The sequence below is a fragment of the Pseudopipra pipra genome, chromosome 6 (genome assembly GCF_036250125.1).
Source record: "Pseudopipra pipra isolate bDixPip1 chromosome 6, bDixPip1.hap1, whole genome shotgun sequence".
Lineage (NCBI taxonomy): Eukaryota > Metazoa > Chordata > Aves > Passeriformes > Pipridae > Pseudopipra > Pseudopipra pipra.
The window spans coordinates 8,560,580-8,576,390 of NC_087554.1; the positions used below are offsets into that span (position 1 = coordinate 8,560,580).

General features: G+C 39.4%; 1 long non-coding RNA gene across 1 annotated transcript; it reads left to right on the plus strand.

The window, feature by feature from the left end:
• Nucleotides 1-2,238: 2,238 nt before the first annotated feature.
• On the plus strand, nt 2,239-10,043 carry LOC135416775 (uncharacterized). Its single transcript, XR_010431713.1, has 3 exons — nt 2,239-2,323; nt 2,842-2,904; nt 9,908-10,043. It is a non-coding gene; the product is annotated as an uncharacterized LOC135416775 (long non-coding RNA).
• Nucleotides 10,044-15,811: the final 5,768 nt, after the last annotated feature.

Sequence of the window (15,811 nt, forward strand, 5' to 3'; positions counted from 1 at the left end):
ACTAATGTTTCTGACCTCTGTGCAAATCTGTACTGGTGGTTACCTAGTCCGGGCTTAGACCTGCATGCTGCACTTGAAATCACAGCTCCCTACGAGTTTACCCCTGTGTAAATTTACCTTGACAGACTGCATGTACTTTGAATTAGAGATTGTGTTTTCATATTTATCTAGAAAGCATCTGGGTACCATGGTGATCATACCAGACAAGCAGACAGTTAAATTTATGCTTGATGTTAACTGCAATGCTGGGGTCTTTTTCCATAGGAAGCTGGCTTTCTGTTAACAGTGCTGTATTCTCTAGCAAAACCAGTGATTTCAAGTGTTCTTGTGTGCTATTTTTTAGTAAATTAATAGGGACATAAAGCTAAGGAGATGCTTTTATGTTGTCTTTATTAGCTAAGCTTGCAGTTAGCAAGTGACTGCATTTGAACCTGTCTTGATACCTCAGCTCAATCACCACATGTTACAGTAGAATTTGCTTTGTTGTATTTATGAAATAATATAACACTGCACTTTGAAATCTCATTTAAGAGAAATGTCTCAGACTAAATAAAAGAAAAAGTACCCTTCAGGTCAACAGTCTGAAAAATATTGCCTCTTCTAGGCAGCTCTAATTACATATTGATTGTATTTAAATCTTGCATTACAGTTCACTTCATGTTGCATTCATGCATTTGTTAATTTTTTCCTTGTGTTGTTATGACAATTTTTAAAATAATAATACACCAGTGAGTGTTTCCTCTGGAACGGTCATTTCATTTTATTAGCATACAGAGGGCAATGAGGCAGAAAAGGGAATGTCATGCTTATATATAAGTTGTTGTTCCAATTAGTAACTTTCCAAAGACTGTCTGGGGACAATTCCCAGGGAAAATTCCTCTCTGTGTATGGTACACAGTATCACTTACTGTTTGTTAGTTGTTATTGCACAGAGTAAAGCAGTTAAAGCTTCAATGGTGAGCTGTAAGACAGGCCACAAAGCAGATCTTACCATATCCCTGTCCATGGCAGGGGGTTTAGAACTAGGTAATTTTTAAGGTCCATTCCAAACTATTCTATTATCGTATATTACTATAGTTGTAGTTGCATATGCGTGTATAATTACACAAAATGTAATGGTCTTGCAGTGATTTAACACAAAAATGAGTATGCCGTGGATTTTTAGTATATTTGCTTGCTCTTGGGCCAGAAATGATGTGTCTTTATTTCTCAGCATTCAGACTTTCTGTTGTCACTTTTCTTGCAATCATTTGTCTTGGTTTTGTTCCTTGAAGTGAAGAACTAGAGCTGTTGTGTATCGGAAGCATCCATTCCACTGTATGAAAAACAGATTTTTCAATGCAAATTTGGTTGAAAATGAATGAATCCCGCAACTTTCCTTTTTATTTCTGTAATTCATAGAAATCATGAGCAGAGAAGGATGTCTGTATCCCGGCACAATTTGGAAGTGACCTGCACTCCAACATGACAGTAGGTTTGGGAACATTGTCAACACTAATTACCTCGTAAATCCCAGTGCCCAGTGCAACAACTGTAGCTTTCCCAGTTACAAACATATTGCCAGGAGATTTGAAACAATTTAGCAGTAATTGTTTTCACAGAACGGCAGAAACATGCCTTTGGGCTGTTGTTCGGATGCTGAAAGCACCAGGGCACTTTCTCACAAAGCTGAATGCTCTGTGGAAAGCTCTGGACCTGCTGTGGGTCAGACATCAAAATGTGCTTTCTGCAGTGTGTGCTCGTGTGAGAGAGAGCCTGTGGAATCACAGAATCGCAGTTTATGCCGAGTTGGAAGGGACCCACAAGGATCACCGAGTCCAGCTCCCGGCCCTGCACAGGACCATCCCCACTGCTGTGGCAGGACAGAACCAGTGGGATCCATGAATCTCTGTCAGTGCAGTCTGACAAAGTTGTGCAAAGGCTTTTGTGGACTTCAGCTCTACAACAGCTTCTGAAAATCCCGCTGCTGTCTCCTTGCAGAAATGCTGCATGCCTAGAGAGCAACAGGTCTCTAGCTCAGTATTTAGGGAGAACATTATCAACTTCTATGTGTTAACTTTGTTACTGCTAAAAAATTCCTTTCAGGAGCCTCCTGTATTCCATGATCCCAAGAAGAATAGATAAGTCATTTCTTAATTTCCTTAGGGTGCAGTCAGGAAATAACAGCATGCTGTGGTCCTGTGCGAGCAGCCCGGCTCTTGGAATACAGAGCCAGGCTGCTCTGTTTGTCTACGTGCTGCTGAGATGGAGGGCAGGGCAGCAGCCTGGAAACCAGCAATGTGATGTTGTGGAGGGGAGCACAAGCGTTGTTGATAAGCATGCGGTAATTTACTCCTTGGTTCACACTCTGAAGGCAGCGTTAAGGGAGTAGGATAAGCGAATTGATGACTGTGCATGTGTGATAGACCGAAGGATGGCACGTAATAGTGCTATTTGCTCATCAAAGGACGTAATTGTGTTTGGAAACCGAGAGACAGCAGGTTTGGCTGGTTGTGTTAGAGTACTTAAAGGACTTCATGCATTGTGTGTGTTATCTAGCTCTATGTGCTTTTTTTTCCAGCGGTATCTCTGTCCTCACACTTTGCTTTTTGTTTTATCCTTTTCTGTATGACTCATCTTTATGATGTGCTTTTGCTACAATTATCTGCTGGGTTTCATGATGAATCTTATTCCTTCCTTTGCTGCTCTCCTTTTCAGGTTTGCTTTGAGAATTCATGTGTTGATAAATTAAAGACCCTTTTTTTTTTCCCTTGCAGAAGCTATCTCTCTGTACTAGTTAACAGTGTTAAAGAACCACACCTAAACTATGTGCTAAATCATTATGTATCTTTTATTTTACAGATTCAAGTCTGTGAGGGAAAGCACTGCTGTATACACCAGAAAACTGAGAACACTGTGAGAAATGTAAGTTAATGCCAGTAATGAAGAAATGCCATTGTTTTACACATAGTGGTAAATGATCCTCACAGTCATGATAAATTTCAAAACTCTATTTACTTAGCTTTTCAAAGGCCTCAGAAGAATACTGTGGATTAAAAATCGTTAAGGCTTGTTTTATCCCTCTCTTTGTACTTAAAAGTTGGAGCAACTGTCACTAGTAATCACACAGAACCACTGAGAGAACTTATATTAAATACATTTTAAGTATCTATACAACTTTTTAAAAAGCCTGTAAGTATATCTACATGCACATATAAAACTGAGGGAACAACTTCAGTTTCTCTCCCTCAGCTGAATTTCATTTGTTCCGATTTTTGCATTTAACTCATTAGAAAGGAGGACACACAGCACACGATGGTAACAACATAAAGGCTTTTATAAAACCCAGACATAAGGTGTCTGGGTGAGAAGGCAATTTCAGGAAATTCTGGTGGTTTTTTTTTTTCCTTCTAAATGAGTTTGAAATATTTCATATTATTAAAACACAGTTGAGATGGGCCTTAGGAGCTATTTGGTCGACAGTCTTGTTTTTGTATACTCAGGGCATTGCTTATACATTTTTCTTGTATTTTGTGTATTTGATATAAGGCTCTAGAAAATGAACTGAATTGTTACCAAATGTGGGCCATAAGCTGCACACATTTAAGGTGATATAGTGTGTTGTCTGAGAGCCATCTGACAGAGCTTTCTGGTAGCATTGCCATCCATTTCAGTAAAACATCTGAGTGACAGAAAACGACAAATGACTGAGAAAGTCCAGTAATGTAAGAAAGAGGAATGAAAACCAAGCAACTCTTTTCAGAGAAATTATTTTACCTTTTATTTTTGTGAATTCAGAAAAAATATCACTCCTAATGATGATCTGAACACATAGGATTCAATTAAATTTTTTTTTTTATTTTAGAAAGATTTCAAATAAAAACGTTTTCCCATTGTATTCTGAGACTAAGAGGTAAGGGAATACTTAAGGCATTTATAAAATGATAAAATTCAGAGAAAGATTTATGTTACTATTTTGTGATCAATACTTATAAATAACTATAGAATAGCCTTTATAGTGTTGTCCAGATTTTTTACTGGGGATAAAGGGGAGATCTAGTTAGTTGGCCTTCTGTGTAGTTCTTTCCAAGGACTAATGCAGTTGACTTCTATTAAAAAAAGGACAAATACTGAAAAAAAAGTCTAAAACAGTATTTAGAATGCAGCATCAAAATGTGTAAGAATTAAACCTGCCATAGACTAAAGCAAATACCAGGAGTTCGAGGAAGGATAGAGTAAGGAAAGTGTAATAGCTCCTCTTTGCTTTCTCTTTATGAAAGTTTGTAAATAAAAAAATGTGAGATGCAAAGCTAAAATCTTCAGTGTCAAAGTCTGTGTCTCTGTAAGGAAGGGATTGCTCCCTCCAAATCATAGGCACTCTGGAGCCAGCACTGAAATTTATCATCAAGTCCATCTCTAAGGAGTAATAAATGCTTATAATTGGAGTGTAATTTGAAAAATACTATAAAAATAAACAACAGCCAGACCTGGGCTTGCCATTACTAAGGAAGAAAACGAATTTGTGCTTTCCACGTGACTGTCATTTCATATTGACTGTTGGATATTTATTTCTCCTCCTTAGATTGTCTTTTGTCTTTGGATTAAATTCTGAGCCTAGAGAAGTTAATTGTAAAGCTCACAAGGGTCTTACTAGTGAACTGCTCTGAAGAATCACTTGCTGTGATTAGCTGAGTTTCAGCTGCAAGGTGGGTTTATGGCATATTTGAGGTGGCCATCTTGCTCCAAGTGCGGTGCTGTTTTCTGCACATCAGCTCTGTCAGATCCTGTAGACTGTTGCATTTGTCCCCTAATTGCAAGAATAATGTCTTGTCCCTAACAATTACTGTAAAAATGTGAAGAGGTGCTGTAGTTGTTCCAGTGCAAATCGTATTTTTGACACCTATTGACCCTTCAAATCCTTTTAGCAACTGGCTATCTTTGAAAAAATCACAAAATCATTATTGAGTTGGCTCTCTGGCCTGCATCTTCTGCCTCTTTCCTGCGCAGAAAACAAAAAGGCATTAAAAAAAAAAAAAAAAAGGCATTTAGTCCAGGCTGGTCTGGCAGCTTTAGGTTGTTTGAGCAGGGGAAAAGTAAACAGCTTTTATAAATAAGATTCCTGTTGCAAAGAGTAAAAAGCTAAAACTAGCAGAAGACATATTAGCTTGTTTACTTGCTTACTTGCTAAACTTTCCCTACCAGCTTTTGAGAATCCTGTCACATCCAGCTCTGCTATTCATAAAGCATCTGTCCTGCTTTTTGCTGTGCTGTGTTTGCTACCAATGGTGTGCTTGCAGCTCACCAATTCTCCTTCAGTATAGGCTAATTCTGTTACAAAGGCAGCATATGAAATCCAGAATGTGTTTTGGGAACTGTAAAACATCATCAGTGTCGTGGGCAACGAACTGGGATATTTTCCTTACAGGATTCAAGATCTTCCCTATTCTCTCTCAAGGCTAAGGCTTTTTTTCCCCGCCCCTTTATTTAATTTTTTGTCTTTTCTTCCTTACAGAATGTTTGATTTCATAAATTACATTCAGCCAGGGTTAAAAAATTAAAATCTAGAGGATATTTAGGAAAATACTTCAAACCCAATACCTGTATTCTGGTCATTTCTCTGGGAGAATTTGTGCCAGTGACTGTGTCACATTGCTCTGCACAGCACCGGGATTTGCACGTGTGTCACGGGCGACACAGTTTACTTCATATTCTCTTTGAAAATGTGAAGGTAAGAAGTAAACAGGCCCCTCCCAGACACTACTGAAGTAGCTTTAGGACCACAGACTACGTGCCACGGTCCTCATTAAGTTGTGCCCTGGTTTCCTCAAGTATCCTAATGTAGGAGTTGTTACTGAGGCAACACGAGGACTACGGTGCAACTCCCGTAAAAACAAGTCACCAGGGTGTGTCAGGCGTCCACATACACAAACACACACAGTGGCTCTGCATTAAAATTTGCCTTTTTTTAAAGTTAAGCAGCTGAGAAAAGCAATTGGGGATGGAAATAGTAATTTAAACAGAACAGTTAAAGGCTTTTTAAATATTTTGATTTTATGATACTCTTCTGTGCTTTGCTTTGGGTAGGAGGGAATAGAAATGCTGCTTGTTAGCTGACCTGAACCTGTGTGCAGCTGATTGGTGGGTGAACTTATCAAATGGAAGTTGTCTTCTCTGTCAAGCAGGACAGAGCAGAAGCCTTCCCAGGTTGGACTGGGAAGAGCAATTTCTCTATTTTACACGGAGAACTTTCTCCATGGAGCACTAGCGTTTTGCCTGTGCCACCTGCACAAAGGTGTGGAGGGACCCAATGAAAGGATACAACTATGTTGTTCTAAGTGTGGCTGTGGTAGTTGAAGTGGTCTGCTGCAGTCAGAGCTTTTACATTTGGCTGGAAATAGATGGGAAGCAGAAACCTTTTCAGTTAGCCCCAAATGAAAGAACAGACCCTAGAGACAGGCAGCAGACGCAGTTCTCTCATGTTAAGTCACAAGTTGCATATAGTTGTTTGTCTAACCTTTCTGGCTTTTTGTGTCTGTATAGCAGATGTTAATGCACCTGAAAATAGAAAGTCTGATGGTAATATGCTCATCCCTGTTTCGTATTTTAAAGCATGTGCGTATATTTATACGTGTATGTATAAAAATATGTATACAAATATGTATGACAGGGCCCTTTCATGGTAATCCCTGACCCATTCATTTGCATCATGCACAGCTGACTCCCATTTATCTGCTCAGTTCCCTGTGTTAACATCCATGTTGTTTTTGCTGGTAGGGTGGGCAGAGGCTGTAACTGCAATTACAAGGCACTAACAGGCTTCCTGCATATGCCATCTCTTGGAAAAAAACTATTTGCTCCTATCCTTCCTCGAAGGTGTAGGTGCTGTTCTATGGGGGCTTCCATTTTGATGTCCTCTTGAAAATCTCTGTGGAAGTACAAAAGGCAGGCAAGACTTGCAAGTTGATGCCTGACACAGGTGAACCTCCAGATGTATATTCTGTTCACATCCTGCATTCTAGAGCACCTTTATTTCTAATAGCTAAACTTTCTGATAATGGCAGACTCAGACAGGTAATGTGAGATCTTCACATTAGTGGTGCTTGTTGGGTTGGATAATAATTTCAGAACTACTTGTTTTGGCAAGCTACTCTATGTTGCCTAACTTTTGTTCCACAGGAGCCAGAAGCAGACCCCAGAGATAAAAGGTTCCTTTGAAACGCACCCAGGTTTTTGTTGGTAGGATTTAAAGGACTGCTGGAGTAGCTTAATTTGCTGTGGTGATGGAGTATAAGGGCATCTCTGAATTTAAGACCATCTTGACAGACCTGGGAGGAAGCATATTTCAGTGAGTGCTTTGACTGGTGTAAATACCTGTAGGAAAGGACTCCATCCCGGGCTGCTTTTCCAGCTGGTACTGGGTTTCCTTGCCAGCTTAGTCAGGCAACTCATTTCAGACTGTAGGCAGATGATAAAATGGCATACAGGCACTCTGATTGCAAAATCAGGATTAAAAAATTAAAGGAAAACAAAGGTTGAAGTGCTAGAAAGAGGAGAAATCACTCTGAAGACTCTGAACTACTGATGGTATCATCAACTTAAGATTGATTAGGCTGAAAATTACCTTACTGATAATAAATGTATGCTTAAAATACTGAAACCAGAACAATGTCAGGATACTAATGCGTGGCAGCATCTGTGTGTCTAAAAAGGTTAGGCAGAAACAAAATGTACTCTATGCAGGAAAAAAGGGTACAAATTAGGGTTTTATCTTCATGGGGTGTCCAAGACAAGTCTCTGCATCTACTGACTGGTTTCTGTATGGGCTGCCACGTCCACTGATCTCTACACACTGGTTTTACTATACCAGCATGAAGGGACTGGAGAAAGATTAGCTCTGAAAAACAAGTTTTAAAATAATTGCTTTAGAGCAATTTTGAAAGATTTTTTTTGTTCCCTTCAACCATGAAATGGAAGTGTCCTGCTGATGGCTCCAGCATATTTTTTAATTGAATAATTAACACGAATAATAGGCGTTCAACGGCGTTTTTGTTGATAATCACTGGATTTAGTAATCTCCCAGAAGGTGGGATGATTCAGAATCTTTTAATGCCCCAAAATAGAAGATAATTAAAACCCTACACACACAACTTGAAATAGAATTGAGTACAAATGCTGAAGAGGGAAAATTAGAAAATGAGCTTGAGAGAAAAGGATGGGGGGGAGTGTGTGAATAATAGTCCTAAATAGTAAGAACAGTAAGGATACTTATGAAATTGCATTTTAAGTACTTGAAGTTTTCCTTACACTGCCACACTTTGCAAATGACCAAGATTCCTTTCAGAGAAGTCCTCTGTGTGTGCTTGTGTCTTAGCAGGTCTCCTGGTTGCTGTGTGGTGGCTGGACTGCGAGCAAGGCACCCACAAATGCTGTGTGTGATGGGGCTCAGCAGGGATTTGGGGTGGTCCCACGTGCCACATGGAGTGGGTGTGACACTAGTCAGCTGCTGAAAATTGTGTGTGCGGTAACTATCTGGTGAGCTGTGTCGTGGTGACAGGAAACTGTAAGGGTTTTTTGTAGGAAGGGTTTTTTGTAGGAAGGGTTAGATCAGATAATCAATGACACGTCTTCCCAAAGGAAGTCTAGTGAGCAAATACACATCCTGGGTGCACTGCATCATGCCTCTGTAAATGGGGACTGGGAATTACAGGCCCCAGAGCCACGTTAACGTGCAGAGTTGCACAGCTTAGGTTGATCTTTGGTGGGATACCTTTCCTTGCAGTAACACAGTTCTGGGTGTTCTGGATTTAGACCACTGCTTATGTTCTGTGTATCACTTACTGCATATCACTTACAGTCACTTGTCAACAGAGGGGCTGCTGCTTGCTTTTGGAATTAGTTTTCACAGTAACAAAGAATTAACACAAAGCAGATCACTTTTTTTCTTGCAAGTGCAAGATGTATTATTTTAACATCAAGTTTTCCTCCTCTGGATGGGGTGGAAAAAGAAACTCCAGGTCACAAATCTGTCATTTACTTGACTAGATGAAGACAGTCAGGCTGGAATGACTGGGTGTAGGATGGAACCCAAACAGAACAAGAAGTTAATAATCTTATTTCCAGCATCCATAAAACAAGGCTATTAATTAACCTTTTTAATTACTACTGTTTTTACAGAGGTATAGGGGACACTTGAGACTTCGCTATTCACTTCAAAGAACTAGTGATCAAGTTCATATTGGCACAAGCAGGGCAGAATTTCTCTCCAGTGTGCTTCTCTGCCAAACTCTGTGTGCTAAAATAAATGAGTGTGTGTTTAAAACATTATTTGCCGGCTTTGAAAAAACAGATGCTGTACAAAGCCAAACTATATTTGCCAATTTGGAGCCTCCCTTTGGTTTGTGGCAAAAATCTGTCATGAAATCAGGAATCTCTAGAGAGGTTCTTGTCTGCTCCCATTGAAATTTTTACAGTCCAAAATGCTGACATGGGTGGAAGAGAGAGAGAGTACAACAGAGGGCAGGGCATTCCCAATAGTGTAACCTTAAATTGCTCTGACTCTTCCCAGGCTTCCAAGTAAAGACTGAACCTAGACCAGTTGTGAAGGCCACAGTATCTTAGTGTCACTAAACAGTTCCAGATTAGATAAGACAATGGCTTTCCTGAAATAATTCTGATGCAACAAAAGGGTACTTACATTATTGCACAGTATGGCAAAGCAGCACTCGTGGGAGCCCTTTCGGTCATAAATCCACATCACTGTCCCAGGATAGCTTGGCAGTCTCTCTGTGAGTCTTCCCAGGATGGAATAGCAGAACCATTTCAAGTCAATAAAGCTGTACATTGGCAGAACTTTGAGGAAAACTTAGGCTGTGTCTTTTGGGATTGTGGTTGCCTTTAGCAAGGAGTATTGTTTTCTGTCTTGTACCAGGACTCTTCTGCAGACAATTCAATAACAAAATGAAGTAGATTTGGAACACTGCTTTCAATGAAAGGCCAAACTCTGACTGGATTTGGTGCATCAGGTGGCATTAAGAGCTACCAGGAGCATCATGTACCTTTCACACAGCAAGTAAGTAAGAAAAAATGTATAAGTTTCTCCAGCTGTGTATGTGCACCTGGGGACAAAGGTTGCCAGAAGGGAGATGGGCAGGAGGACCAAGACACCCTTGGTATCTTGGGCATTCTTCTAGACCATTTCCCATTTAAATCTCTACAAGACATAGAAAGACAAAGCTGCAATGCCTTCTATTCAAAAGTGGCAGGTCTTAGGAGTCTCTTCTCAGTTTCAGTGCAGTTGTTTTTTGATTATTTTTTTTTCAAATAAATCTTGCTGCTCTTGAAAAATACATTAAAAGTTCAGTTAATCAAAATTTTTCGGAGCAACTGTTTTAGAAAAGAAAACAAAGAAGTGAACTTTAAAAACACGAAGACTGGGATTTAACTTGCTATTCATTATTATTTTGAGGTCTTCTGGATGTCTGGCTGACTGCTCTAGTTTCTAGGTCCATATCAGGTAGCTTTTGCACATGTTCTCATACCAGCTATTGCTGAGGGTGAATGCCTTCATAAAAGCTCTGCTTTCTCCCCAAAACTCCATGGAGTATTATAGTATTTTACCACTGCTTTGCCATAGGGTTTTGAGTTCAGTTTTTTTGAGCATCAATTAGCATAATATTTATTAAGCACTTAACCAAGGCCTGATTCTGCAAAATCTTAATCCCAGAAGATTATGCTGAGAATTATTAGGCAGTGATTATTCACATGACTATAAATTGTTCATGTAAAAACATTTTTACAATAATAAAATTATATGCCCCAGATATTTTAAGTTATTCGATATATAGTGGTTTCTGAATTAAAGTAGGCTTTGCTGATAGAATAGAGGTGTTATCACTGACTGAGTTTTCCTACAATGTCTTTCGTAAATTTTCTCCCCTCCTGGCTTTTCCTTCTCTCAAAAGCTGTAATCCTGGAGCAGATGGCTTTGAACCTGAACTTCGAATTTCAGGTTTGTGAAAACTAAGTGGTTCTGCCATTTCACTTACTCTGAATCCACTTTGGGTTGTTCCGTGCTCCAAAAATTCATTCATTTTGAGCTTTGAAGTACAACTGTGATCAGAGAACACACTGAATGTTAACAAAACTGTGTTACCTCAACATTATGCACCCAGTTTGTAAACAGAGAATAGATGGTGCCTGTATTACTTTACATAAATAAAAGACTAGTTGTTTGTTAATAATTAAAAGTTGCATTCCATATACGCAAAACTGTGGAAATAATCGTGTTGTATCTCATTTCAATGATACTTTTAATATACTTAGGGGTACTGTTTGTCCACATGCTGATAGAATTACTGGCAATTCAAATGTGTGCTGGTGCATCAGAGTTTACTTTTCGTTGTAGTCACGAGACATTTTTTATGGATGACAATCTTTAGTTATTACTATCTTGAGCAGCTTGGGATTTAAGAAAATACCTTGTTTTAGCGTGCACTTAATCTGTTTTCATTTTCATAAGCCTGCATGTTGCTAGCACGGTATATTACAGGCTTGATTGATTGACACTGAATTACAGTCTGCTGTCTGAGGTGGCTTTGTTGCTCCAATGCCTGACAACAAAAAATTTTGAATTAAGGTTGCATTAAAAGGTAATGCTATCCTCCCATCTGCATGTGCCAAACGTGGTGCTTAGTTGCTTGAGAGACAAAACTCTCCCTGTGCATCCCAAGTGTGAGCATGTCCCAGCCTGCAAGAAAGGGAAAGGGAGTCATGCCTTGAATTGTCTCGTCTTCCAGCTCCGTTGGCAGAGGGATAGAAGTAAGGTGGCTGAAATTTTCCTCTTCTCTTGTCCTGTGATGGGAGGAAAAATATAGGTTAGCCTTTAAACTTCTGTGGGAAGTAGGATACTAAGCAGCATTTTCCTGTGGTTTGTTAAACTGTCCATGATTTGAAAGAGGAGGGAGGGGAATCAGGGGAACCTTTCCTGTTACTGTTGCTGTAAACTTTGTAGTAAAGCAGCTTTTTTACTTTGGCTTTTTTTTTTTTTTTGGATGAATTATTATTTTTCGCAATATGCATTAGTTCGTGCTACTAGCAAATGCTGTTAAAAATAATTAGCATATAAAAGTGAGAAATAGCTTGTGTGTATCAGATACAACTTAAATTGCCTGGATTATCCAAAGAAAAGACTGAGTACAAGTGGTGATATGCCACTGGAGACATTACTTGCCATTAATTTTATATATCTCCTTCCACTTCCAAATATTAAAATTCAAGCTAATAAAACCAGTAATAAATGTTTTATATTGTTCAGTGTCCCTGGTTTATTTAGCATTTTTATATAAGTTATATATAAAGAAAAATCTATTTTAAAAGCTTTTTGAGAACTCTTTGTCTTCCATCTGGCACGAGGAGCATTTCTGGAGGGGAGGGGAAAGAAACAGAGTACTGTCTGAGGTAAATTTGATAGTAGAAGATGGGATAAAACAAGAGGCACTTAGACTAATTTAATTAATGCCTGGTGGATTTAAGAATATGCTGTCCCCTACAAGCATAAACATAGATCAGTAGCTGAATTAAGGAAGCAGTATTAGACTGCACCTGTTGGGTTTCAAACTGAATTCAGACCTTGTTTCAGTATTGCAGTTGGGACTGGCAGTTGCTGAAGGGATTAAATTATTTAAAGCCTTCAGCTGGCTAGTGTAGGCTAGCAGTAGCTTATAAAACACTTAATCTATTTTTTTAATCTCTTCATATGTTTGCTTTACTTAGACAGTAAAACTATACATGACACACACCTGCCACATTCTGAAGCTTCTTTGCCAGATATTTTAAATTTATCAATTAGAGCAGCCTTTAAGCTGTAACCATTTGGGTTTCCTTGACAATACAGTTCTTGTTTATCTCGCACGTTTTCTTCAATGAACTCAAATTGTGGAAAAGGAACTTTATGTCTGCCTACTTCATGTTCAGTTTTATTTTTAAAAAAGAGATTCCCTCCTGAAGGCAAGTGCTGCTCTCCAAATAATTAACGCTTACTCTTACCATTTGGTTTGTCATTTTAAAAATAAACTAATTCCAAGCAGTTTGGAGCTCTGGAACTATTTTTGCAGTGCATTAGCCAGCTGCTCACAGGGTAGTAGAGTAAACCAGTTCAAAAATAGGTAATACTGTTTAGCTTGTTACGTGATAGGGCACTTGTTTCTAGAAAGCTAAGAGTAAGTAATGAACAGTAACAATATGGATTGGACGGAAAAGCAATCTGGATAGCTGTGCAACACAGGATTAATTAGGCAAATCCTCTTAGGTTTGATAAGCCATTGCTTAGATCTACAGTTTATTTTGTCATTGGTTGCTCCTATTAATGTCTTCTTTCTGTCAAAGTTTATTACTCTGATTTCAGTTTTGCATCATACCTTTTTTTTGTGTCAAAGCGAAGTGCAGCTGAATTAACTAGCAGCCTTCCAAATAATAAGAAGAGGAACGCCTGGAGTCAGTTCAAATCAATGTTGGCATCCTCTTAAGAGTCTTTTTAATAATAAATTTTTTATATGGACTGTTTCTGTTCAGCAAATGATGTGTTACATCTTTTTAATTTGGCCTTCAATGTTAAGTTACAGGGCAAGTAGGCATATGTGTGTGCTAATAAGGATGAGTAAATGCTTATTCATGGAGATGAGATGGTTTCTGCAGTATGCTCTTCATAAAAAGCATACATTGTTGAGATTTCTGGGCAACCTTTAATTTTTTTTTTCTTCTTTATTACCTTGCAAAACTGTGATTTTATTTCTGTGAACCCAGTTTTTTTGTAGTACCATCAGTAGAAAACAACTTAGCTGGTTGATCTCTAGGGGTTTTTTGATACTGTGTAGCATAATCTTGAAAAATTTAAAGTACATATGTTGAAGCCATTTTACTAACTAGTGCTCCTTAAGTCACACTCTATCTCAAACCTATTTTAAACTGGAGAATGTGCTGTTCTTCAGAAACAAGAAAAGAAAGAGAAGAAACTGTTAGAGACAAAAATTCTTCTCTCCCAAGAGGCACAGAGACTAACAAGCAGACACTTCAGGACGGCTCAGCCAGCTGGGGGTGGGGGGGAGAAATATGCAAACAGGCCTGGGAGGAATCGGGCGTTTCAGTGGGTGGTAATCAGAGTTTCATCAGCACTGGGATTTCATACTCTTGTACAATGCTTTGTACATGTCAGGGCAAGGCTTCATGTTTGATATGTGTGTGTAGCACAAAATCTGGAAGAACAGTGACTGTTTTCATGGCTCCTTCTGCAGCGCAGTGTGGTAGTTTGAATTTATCATGAATGCTTGTTCAATAGTCACCTAAGTGTTGTTTCTTCTATGGGAAGGTATCACATCTGAAATTCTGCTTCACCTCGAATGACCTGGGAAAATTTTCATCTACGATTCATCTCATGTGATCTATGAATGAGAATTGGGTTAGCCTCTGTCAGGTCCCCAGACTAAACCAAAATAAACCTGAGCTATAATAGAAACTTAACGCTGAGAATACAATGCCCTTCAATAGAAAATCAATTGAATATTATAGTTGCTTCTAAAACCTGCAGGAGAAGACAAACCAGATTGCTAGCTGGAAGAGAAAAGTGGGGAATGCAAATGATCAAATGGTACCTTTACAGCCTACAAATTCTGAAAACAGGAGCTGGGTTGGTGTCTGTGAAGGACAACTATTCCAGTTTGCTTCTGTCTGACAACCCCTTCGGGGACCATTCCAGCAGCAGTACAGGCTTGGAGTACACTGTGTGCCCTGGCACACCTCAGTGCTGGAGGCTGTGATGGCAGAGGCACAAAACTGTGCTGTGGAAACCTCAGTTCCCAGAGTCAGGCAGAATTACAGCACATGAGGAGACAGGGAAGGGGCTGAACCTTTGTGTGTGTGGGAGGGAGGGCTCTGGAAGTGGAAAAATAATCATGCAGCCCAGGAGAAGTGTGTTCTTAATGTAGGATAAAAAATTATTGAATGTCAACAAATTTAACAATTAAATTTCTACGGTGTTGGCTGAACTAACTGTAAAGTTTAATATCATCTCAATCAAAGGAGACCAAATCTTGGCTGATACTACATCTCATTTTGTGTTTCCTCACAGACCACGACAGAGCACTATAATTTCCCTTAACTGGAAAGTGAATTTACTAGAAAGCTTTGTGATGGGGAGAAGAATAATCTGATTTTTCCACAGTCTCAGTTTGATTCTTTGGCTGGCTTTTCAGTCCTGCTGTGTTGCTGGACCATCAGGGGCATAAAGCGACACCACAGCTACTGCGGACACATCCATGGGGGGTTTAGCTCATGGCATCAGGGAGAGGAAATTCTGCAGGTGACTGGAAAATCTGCCCCCATATGCCTCTCAGTCCATGACTGGAGGGGACAGTTTGAAAAGCATTGAAAAATCTCTGGCAAAATGGTACAATTACTACCCACCAGCTTCCTGCTAGGAAGAGAAAGGAGAGCTTAAGCTCCAGGGCAGGAGTCTGTTCCTTTTCTGGCTGTCTTCTGGAGGATGGTGGGGTGCAGCTCCCCACATCACTGGTGGGTGTCATTCCCAGCCTGCTAAGAAACATTTCACATAATTGAGTAAAATCATGGATACATGATTGGCACTGAGCCACTGTTGGGGCAGAAACTGGTATTGAGGCCTTGTCAGTCAGCACGTCCTGCCACGGGAGGGGATGTACCAGTTGGCCTCAGGAGACAAACCCATTTCAAGAGCTTTAATAATAGGAAAATGACAATCAATGGAAGAGGAAACAGATCTTTCTTTGTAATTATTTTAATTTTATTTTTTTAAATCAAACCA